Source organism: Corvus hawaiiensis, chromosome 2 (genome assembly GCF_020740725.1).
Source record: "Corvus hawaiiensis isolate bCorHaw1 chromosome 2, bCorHaw1.pri.cur, whole genome shotgun sequence".
Taxonomy (NCBI): Eukaryota; Metazoa; Chordata; class Aves; order Passeriformes; family Corvidae; genus Corvus; species Corvus hawaiiensis.
The window spans coordinates 18,753,459-18,761,800 of record NC_063214.1 but is presented as its reverse complement, the minus strand read 5'-3'; positions in this window follow the sequence as shown (position 1 = coordinate 18,761,800).

Here is an 8,342-nt window from a genome sequence, read left to right as displayed (position 1 = left end):
CCAAGGCGAGGGCTGTCTGATTTGTTATTATCTCCAGGACAGCTTGTAATCTAGTAATTCTGTTTAACATATAAATTGGAGTTCTGTACCCCCATGAGCCGTCCTGGACCATAAATCTTGATAATCCTTTCAGGGGGCCACTCATTGTCCCCTCATTTCTGGGTTCCCCCAATCAAATTCCGTTTCTTTTCGTACCAACTCATCATATAGGGGCGCCCCTAGTTCTTGACCCAAGTTCTGGGGAAGTAAAAAGAAAGAGGGTCGAATAATCCCCAGGGTACAACTCCCAGCCCATTCCCCAGGTAGAGTAACATAAGCCGTTTCCCCGCATAACCAAAATAAACCCTTAGGACCCTCCCAAAAATTTGGTCCTCTCTGTCCAATTTGTCGGCAAAACTTAGAGATTCCAGGAATACTTAAGAATGGGTTGGGATTTTGGGTGATACATTCTTGTTTTCCATCCCAACCCTTACCAACCCTGTTATCTCCTTTGCTTTGATTATGTCTGGTTCTGAGAGCCTTCCTTTTATAACCTTGTCACCAGGATCTCGCTCGGTGCATATCCACACCTCCTTCATAGGGTATTTGCCTTCTAATTTTTGCTTTAAATTTCCTATATTTTCTACTAGCCGATAAGTTTTCCTGTCTTCAGTGCAAGTTTGAACTGTAACTGGGTCGATACACTTACTATTCAGATTAGCGTGAATTCTGAAGACAGCACTTCTAGAGTCTCCCGCATACAGGGGATAATAGCACCTATCACACGAGCCAGCCTGGTTCCCCTGGATACAGAATATCCACAGTATCCACCACAGTATCCACAGAGGTCCAGTACCATATACTCTCCCAGCTCTTACTGCTGCATAGGTGTTATACATGGTAAGAGTAGAACCTGGCCCGGTCTTGCCCCCTGTGATGCCCCTTCCCCCAGTCTGCCGCAGTGGCTCATCTTTCTGGTCCCTTCGCATGTTTCTTTTGGAGCCAGATTACTAAACAGATGAGGAATGCTCTATCTTTCCCAAGGCATGGACTTTTTAATGTATCTATAATAGGATAGAAAATATACCAAAGGTTAAGATTATTAATTAATAACAATTAAATATAATAACATTTAAACAATAACTCTTAGATATATAATTTTTCTTAAATTGAGCCTGGGCCACTGTGAGGGAGATTAATTGTGATGATGAGGTATCTTTCCGAGGGTTATTTTTGTGTTCCTCAGTCTACTATTGTCCATTCCGTTGGCTCCGATATGGGTCCTTTGACTCTGGTCCACCCTTTTTCCTGAGCTCTTACCACAGTCTTGGTGGTGAGGAGGACCTGGAAGGGGCCCTCTCATTTTGGGGTTAATGGGGTTTCCTTCCATACCCTGATCAACACCCAGTCTCCCAGTTGGAAAAGATGCATTTTAAAGTCTATGGGTGTGCTCTGAGGGAGGTATCCCTTTTTCTGAGGTCTTCCAAGGTTTTGGCTATGGTTTGTATGTAAGTTCTGATACCTTGCTCTCCTTCTTCATGGGATCCTGAGTGGTTCATGGTGGTTAAAAATGGTAGGCCAAACACAGTCTCCTAGGGTGACACTCCCATATCTGATCTAGGTTTTTTTCTGATTCTTAGCAAGGCTAAAGGGAGACATTTTATCCAGTTCAACTTGGTTTCAAGCACTAATTTAGAGAGTACTGATTTCAGAGTTCGGTTCATTCGTTTGACCTCACCCAAACTTCATGGTCACCATGGCGTGTGGAACCTCCACCTTATATCCAGTGCTCTCATTGTCTGTTGTAGTACCTTTGCTGTGAAGTGGGGGCCTCGATCTGAATCTGTGGTGTAGACAATACCATACCAGGGTATGATCTGCTCCAACAGTATTTTACTGACTATGTTGGCTGTAGCACTTAAAGTTGGAAATGCCTCCACCCAGTGGGTCAAATGGTCTATGATGACCAACAAATATTTAAATCTTTTTACTGGGGGAAGATCTATAAAATCAATTTGAATGTTTTGAAATGGTCTTCTCCCCAATTCTCTCCCCCCTTGATTAGTTTTCCTCATTCCCTTTTTATTTATTCTCTGGCAGATCATACAGTTTTTAGTTACGGCCTGAGCAACTTCAAAGGCCCCCACAGACCCGTAGCTATGGAGGAAATGATCACATATAGCCTGGGTCCCCCAACGTATAGACTGATGGAGGTTTTCTGGAATCCATTTTGTCGGTACCTTACTTAAGACCTGTCTCCCATCTGGTAGTATCCATTGGCCTTTTTCTTTTATTTCCCCATCATTTTTCTTTAGTTCTTCCTGTTCTTTTTCACTGAAGATCAAGATATCTTCATCTTTCTCATCCCTCACGTCCACTAATAACAAGGTCGCCTCCTCCTTTTCGAAAGCTGCCTGCTTTGCTTGTCTATCAGCCAGACTATTACCTTCTATTTCAACTTAGGTCCCTTTTTGATGTCCTTTTATACGCACTACCACGATCCCTTCTGGTCTCATCAATGCCTCCAGAATTTCCCTTACCAACTTCTCATGCGCTAAGGTTTTTCCCTTCAAGTTTAGGTAGCCTCTTTCATTCCAAATCTTACCAAATGTATGTACTATGCTGTATGCATATCTCGAATCTGTATAAATGGTCCCCTTTTTTCCTCCTAATAACTGAAGTCCTCTTTTCAATGCGTAGACCTCACAGCTTTGGGCAGACCATTTTGTGGGTAATTTTCCTTTTTCCAGGACCTGCATATGTTTGCCATCCACTACGGTGTAACCCAAAGCCCATTTTCCAGCTATTACCCTGGAGGAGCCATCCACAAAAATTCCCTCTCCATCAGGCAAAGGTTGCTCCTGGAGGTCTTCTCTCACCTTTGTCTGTAAATCAATTATTTCTAGACAATGATGCTCTAGATTTCCTGCCAGTTCATCATATAAAAATTGGGCAGGGTTCTGGACCTTTGCAGTATTTAGTTCAAGGTTCTCAATTCCCATCAAGACCAGTTCATATTTTAATAATCAGCTGTCAAAGAGCCACTGGCTGGCTTTTTGGCTTAATATTGTTTTCATGTCATGTGGGGTGTGTACTCTTATTTTGACCCCAAATGTCAACTTGAAGCCTTCTTCTATTAGTGCTACTGCAGCAGCTACGGCCTGCAGACAAGTTGGCCAGCCTCTGACCACTGGGTCTAGTAATTTTGATAGGTATGCTATGGGCTTCCTGATCCCATCCCAATCCTGGGTGAGCACCCCGTAAGCCACTCCCTCTTCAACACTGGTGAACATATCAAAAGGTTTCTCCAAATTTGGTAAACTTAAAACTGGGGCTCTAATTAATTCCTCTCTCAGATTTGTTAGCTGTTTTTCATCTTCATCACTCCAATTAAAAGGCTCTGATTCCCCTAACTTATCACATAAGAATTTAACCAATTTAGTGTATTCCCCTATCCACAATTTACAATATCCAGTTAATCCAAATAATTTCCTTATGTCCCTTTTTGGTTTTGGTGCTGGCAAGGATGTTATTCCCTGAATGTGGTCCGGGCTTAGTCTTTTATATCTGCTTCCAATTATGTGTCCTAGTGTCTTGGGGTGACTTTGTGATGTGTATCCATTATCACTGCTCTATGCCCAGAAATTTATTTTGTGCCTTTTTTGTGCTTTTAAACTGAGCCTGAGAGGGGGAAGAAGAAAAAAACCTGAGGGAATTTTTCAAAGTGGTTGTTCAAAGACACACATACACACTCTTCTGCTTCCATGGTAGCAAGAGCAGAGGAAGCATCCTTCTTGCTTTTCAGCCAGCTTCCAGCTCCTTTTCTCTGGAGAGAAACAGAGAGTTGAACTTTGTTTTCCTGGAACTTCAGTTTTTCTCTTCTTCTCTTCTGGACTGTTTCAACATCAGAACACATTGAGAGAATTTCCCACAGAGGCCCTAGAGGTGGGCCCATGACCCAGCTCCAAGGAAGAAGAGAGCGATTACACCTACAGAAAGACTCTGAAATTTCCCCAAGTTCCTCTCCACAGTGAAAAGTTTTATTATTTAGCATTATTATCCTTTTCCCGTGTGTTTGTTAAATAAATCGTTTTTATCTCTTTCACTTTCCTCCAAAGAAAATTTCTTTTTTCCCAAACCTAGTGGGGGAAGGCTGGTTGTAACCTGCCTTCTATCAGAAAATATTTTCCTCCAAATTTGTCCAAACCGGAACAAATAATTTGTGGCGCCCAAGGTGCGGCTCGAAGGAAAGTGAAAAAACCTGTACTAATTACATTTTGGTCTGAATTTACTTATTTTGTGTTGGTGTAAAGTAGTCACCATGTTGGTTGAGTTCATAATGTCTCTCTGGCTTGATGTACTAATGCCTTTCTGGTCTCTAGGCCTGTTTGCCTATCCACAACTTGCTCTGTTCCTGTCCCTGATATGTAACTTTTGCCAAGCAGGGGCACAAATCCGGATTTCTATTTTGCTATACTCGGTGATAATGATTTGTAAGAAGTTAACAGAAGTACAGGCAGTTGTTCAAAGTGTGTATAATATGTGGTTTCTCCGTCCTAACCCCAGTCCTAGCTTCAGTAGCCTGTTTTGGGAGTTTATTAGTAATTGCACCCAGATTGTTAGAAGAGGAGGAGATGGGGTTTCCCAGCCTTTCATGTCCCTCCCCTTTAAATTTGATACGTTATCTTTTGAGAATGTTCAGTTTCCTCTGGATGTTAAAGAGACCACCTTCCTGGTATTTTATCTGATAAGCTTCCTCTATGTGGTTTGCAGCTTGTCTAGAATGAGAGCTCAGATTTCCAAGGTGACTGATGAGACACCTGACCCAGATATGGAAAATCCTGAGTAGTGTGGGAAATGGGAAGATATGGGTCAAACCCTGAAGAAATTCTCTGACCTGATAGCTTAGAATTTCCCCCCTGAACAAATTCAGAACCCAGCTGAGGTGGGGAAATATTTGAAAGAGAAATACAGTGATAATTCTAATAAGAAAGAGCTTATTGCCTTGGCATATGCCTATCGCACACTGCTAGGTACTGTAGGGCAGCAGGTAAAAGTAGAGGGGCAAGAAGATAAATCAGCAGACACCCCAGTCACTCAGTCTGCAGCCAAACCAGATAGCGAGCCTAAGCCATTGACAGTGGCTTCTGTCATGAGAAAAAAGCACACAACCATAAGTGATCGCCCAGTGAAAGATGAAGATGATGCAGGGGAAGAAACCTCAAAGCCACCAACTGACTCAGGCACAGAAACCATTACTGAGTCCATGTCCATAAAAGACCTTCGTAGCCTAAGAAAAGACTACACCCGACAGTCTAATGAATCCATAATAAGTTAGATAGTCCGTATTTGAGACACTGCAGGAGATGATATAATGCTGGATAGTGCTGAAGCGAAGCATTTAGGATCCTGGTCACGTGATCCAGTGATAATAAAGAGGGCTGGCTCTGTCAGTCTCTAGACACAAGTTTTGACAAGCCTGAATGAAAGATATCTGTGTGCAGACAACTTCTATATGCAGCAAACCCAGTGGAAGACCATAGAACAAGAGATCTAACGCTTGAGAGAACTAGCAGTAGTAGAGATTGTCTACACACATGACCCAGGATTGAAGAGTCCAGACAGGGTCAGAGTTGACCCAGTGATGTGGCAAAAATTCATATGACTTGGGCCACAAAAATACGCTTCTGCTTTAGCAATAATGAAACCAGAGGATGGAAGGAATGAGACTGTGCAGGATATAGCAATAAAACTCCAAGCATATGCAAATGTCGTGCATGGCCCAACACATGCAAGAATTGCAGCTGTAGAAACATGTATGCAGAAATTAAAAGATAAGATAAAGAAGAGTCACCAAGAACTCAAGAGAGAGATTAAAGAAGGCCTTCTCCAAATATTGGCAGTACAGACCAGAAATTCTGCTACCAAATGCAGATGTTCCCCAGAGAGAGAGAGAAAATACATCCCACTAAGTGAGCTGTAGTATTTCCTGCATGATAGTGGAGAAAACATGAAGAGATGGGAGAGACAACCCACTTCTGCTCTGGCAGCACAAGTGCATGAATAGAAAGAGTGCAAGACTCAGAAAAGAAGTTCCACCAAAAAGGAAGTAGCTCCAGTTGTCCATAGCCGAACCACCAGAAATGATAGAAGATGACATGTCCGATCCCCTTGAAGGAACCTCTAAGATGTATGCCCAGAGAAAGAAGGATAACCAGGACTAGAGGGGCCCTGCCTCTAGCCAAGTAGAGACTAAGGAAAACCATATTTTTTAGACTGTGTAAATTCATTAGCTTAGTACATCAGAACCACAAAAATATGATGCCTTAGTTGACACTGGTGCGCAGTGCACAATAATCTCATCACAACATGTAAGGGTAAAATCTGTTTCTATTGCTGGTGTGACAAGTAGATTACAAAATTTGACCCTGGTAGAAGCTGAGGTGAGCCTGACCAGAAATGAGTGGAAGAAACATATCATTGTGACTGGTCCAGAGGCCCCGTGCATTTTGGGCATAGACTTCCTCCAGAACAGGTATTTCAGAGACCCAAAGGGACTCAAGTGGGCTTTTGGAATAGCTGCTGTAGAGACAGAGGGCATTAAGCAATTGAACGCCTTGCCTGGACTATCAGAGAACCCATCTGCAGTCAGCCTTCTGAAGGGGGAAGAACAAAGACTACCAATTGCTACATCGACAGCGCATCGCCGACAGTGCATCGCCAACAGTACCGGACAACCCGAGATGCTGTGATTCGCATCCACAAGATGATCCATGAGTTAAAGAGCCAAGAGATAATCAGAAAAACCCACTCACCCTTCAACAGTCCCATCTGGCCTGTGCGCAAATCTGAAAGAGAATAGAGATTGACTGTAGACTGTCATGCCGTAAATGAAGTGACTCCACCATTGGGCGCTGCTGTGCCAGACATGTTGGAGCTCCAGTGCAAGCTGGAGTCCAAAGCAAAGAAGTAGTACACCACTATTGACATTGCTAATGCATTTTTCTCCATTCCTCTGACACCAGAGTGCAGGCCTCAGTTTGCCTTCACCTAGAGGGGCGTGCAGTACATCTAGAACCAACTGCCCCAAAAGTAGAAGCACAGTGCCATCATCTACCATAGACTGATCTAGACTGCACTAGAAAAGAGTGAGGCTCCAGAACATCTGCAGTACATTGATGACTTCATTGTGTAAGAGAACACTGCAGCAGAAGTGTTTGAGAAAAGAGAGAAAATCATCCAGATTCTCCTAAAAGCCAGTTTTGCCATCAAGAAAAGCAAAGTCAAAAGACCTACTCGAGAGATCCAGTTCTTGACAGTGAAATAGCAAGATGGACAGCGTCAGATTCCCACCGAAGTTGTGAATAAGATCACAGCAATGTCTCCACCAACCAACAAGAAAGAAACGCAAACTTTCATAAGTGCCATAGGCTTTTAGAAGATGCATATTCCTGAGAACAGCCAGATTGTGAGTCCTCTCTACCTAGTTACCTGCAAAAATTACGATTTCCACTGAGGCCCTAAACAGCAACAAGCCTTTGCCCAAATTAAGCAAGAGATCACTCATACAGTAGCCCTTAATCCAGTCAGGACAGGACCAGACGTGAAGAATGTGCTCTACTCTACAGCCGGGAGCCATGGTCTATCCTAAAGCCTTCCGCAAAAAGTGTCTAGTGAGACTCGGGGTCGACCACTAGGATTCTGGAGTCGAGCTACAGAGGGTCTGAAGCCAACTACACCCCAACAAAGAAAAAAATCTTAGCAGCCTATGAAAGAATCCAAGCCGCCTCAGAATCGGCACTAAAGCACATAGTAATCGGCACTAAAGCACAACTCCTCCTAGCACCCTGACTACCGATGCTGGGGTGGATGTTCAAAACAAAAGTTCCCTCTACCCACCACGCCACCAATGCCACATGGAGCAAATGGATTGCTCTCATCACACAGTGCACCCATATCAGAAAACTGAATCGCCCTGAGATTTTAGAAATAATCACAAATGAGCCTGAAAGTGAAAACTTTGGTCTCAGTGATGAAAAAGAACAAGTGACACGTGCTGAAGAAGCTCTACCGTACAACCAACTGCCATCAGAAGACACGCTACGCTCTTTTCACCGACAGTTCTTGTCGCATCATAGAGATGAAATGAAAGTAGAAAGCAGCTGTATGGAGTCCCACATAACAAGTTGCAGAAGCTACTGAAAGAAAAAGTAGGTCGAGCCAACTTGCCAAACTCAAAGCTGGTGAACTAGCCCTAGACATTGCTAGAAGAGAGATGTAGCCAAAGCTCTACCTCTACACTGATTCATAGATAGTAGCCAATGCTCGGTGGGGATGGCTGGAAAAGTGGGAAAAAGCTAATT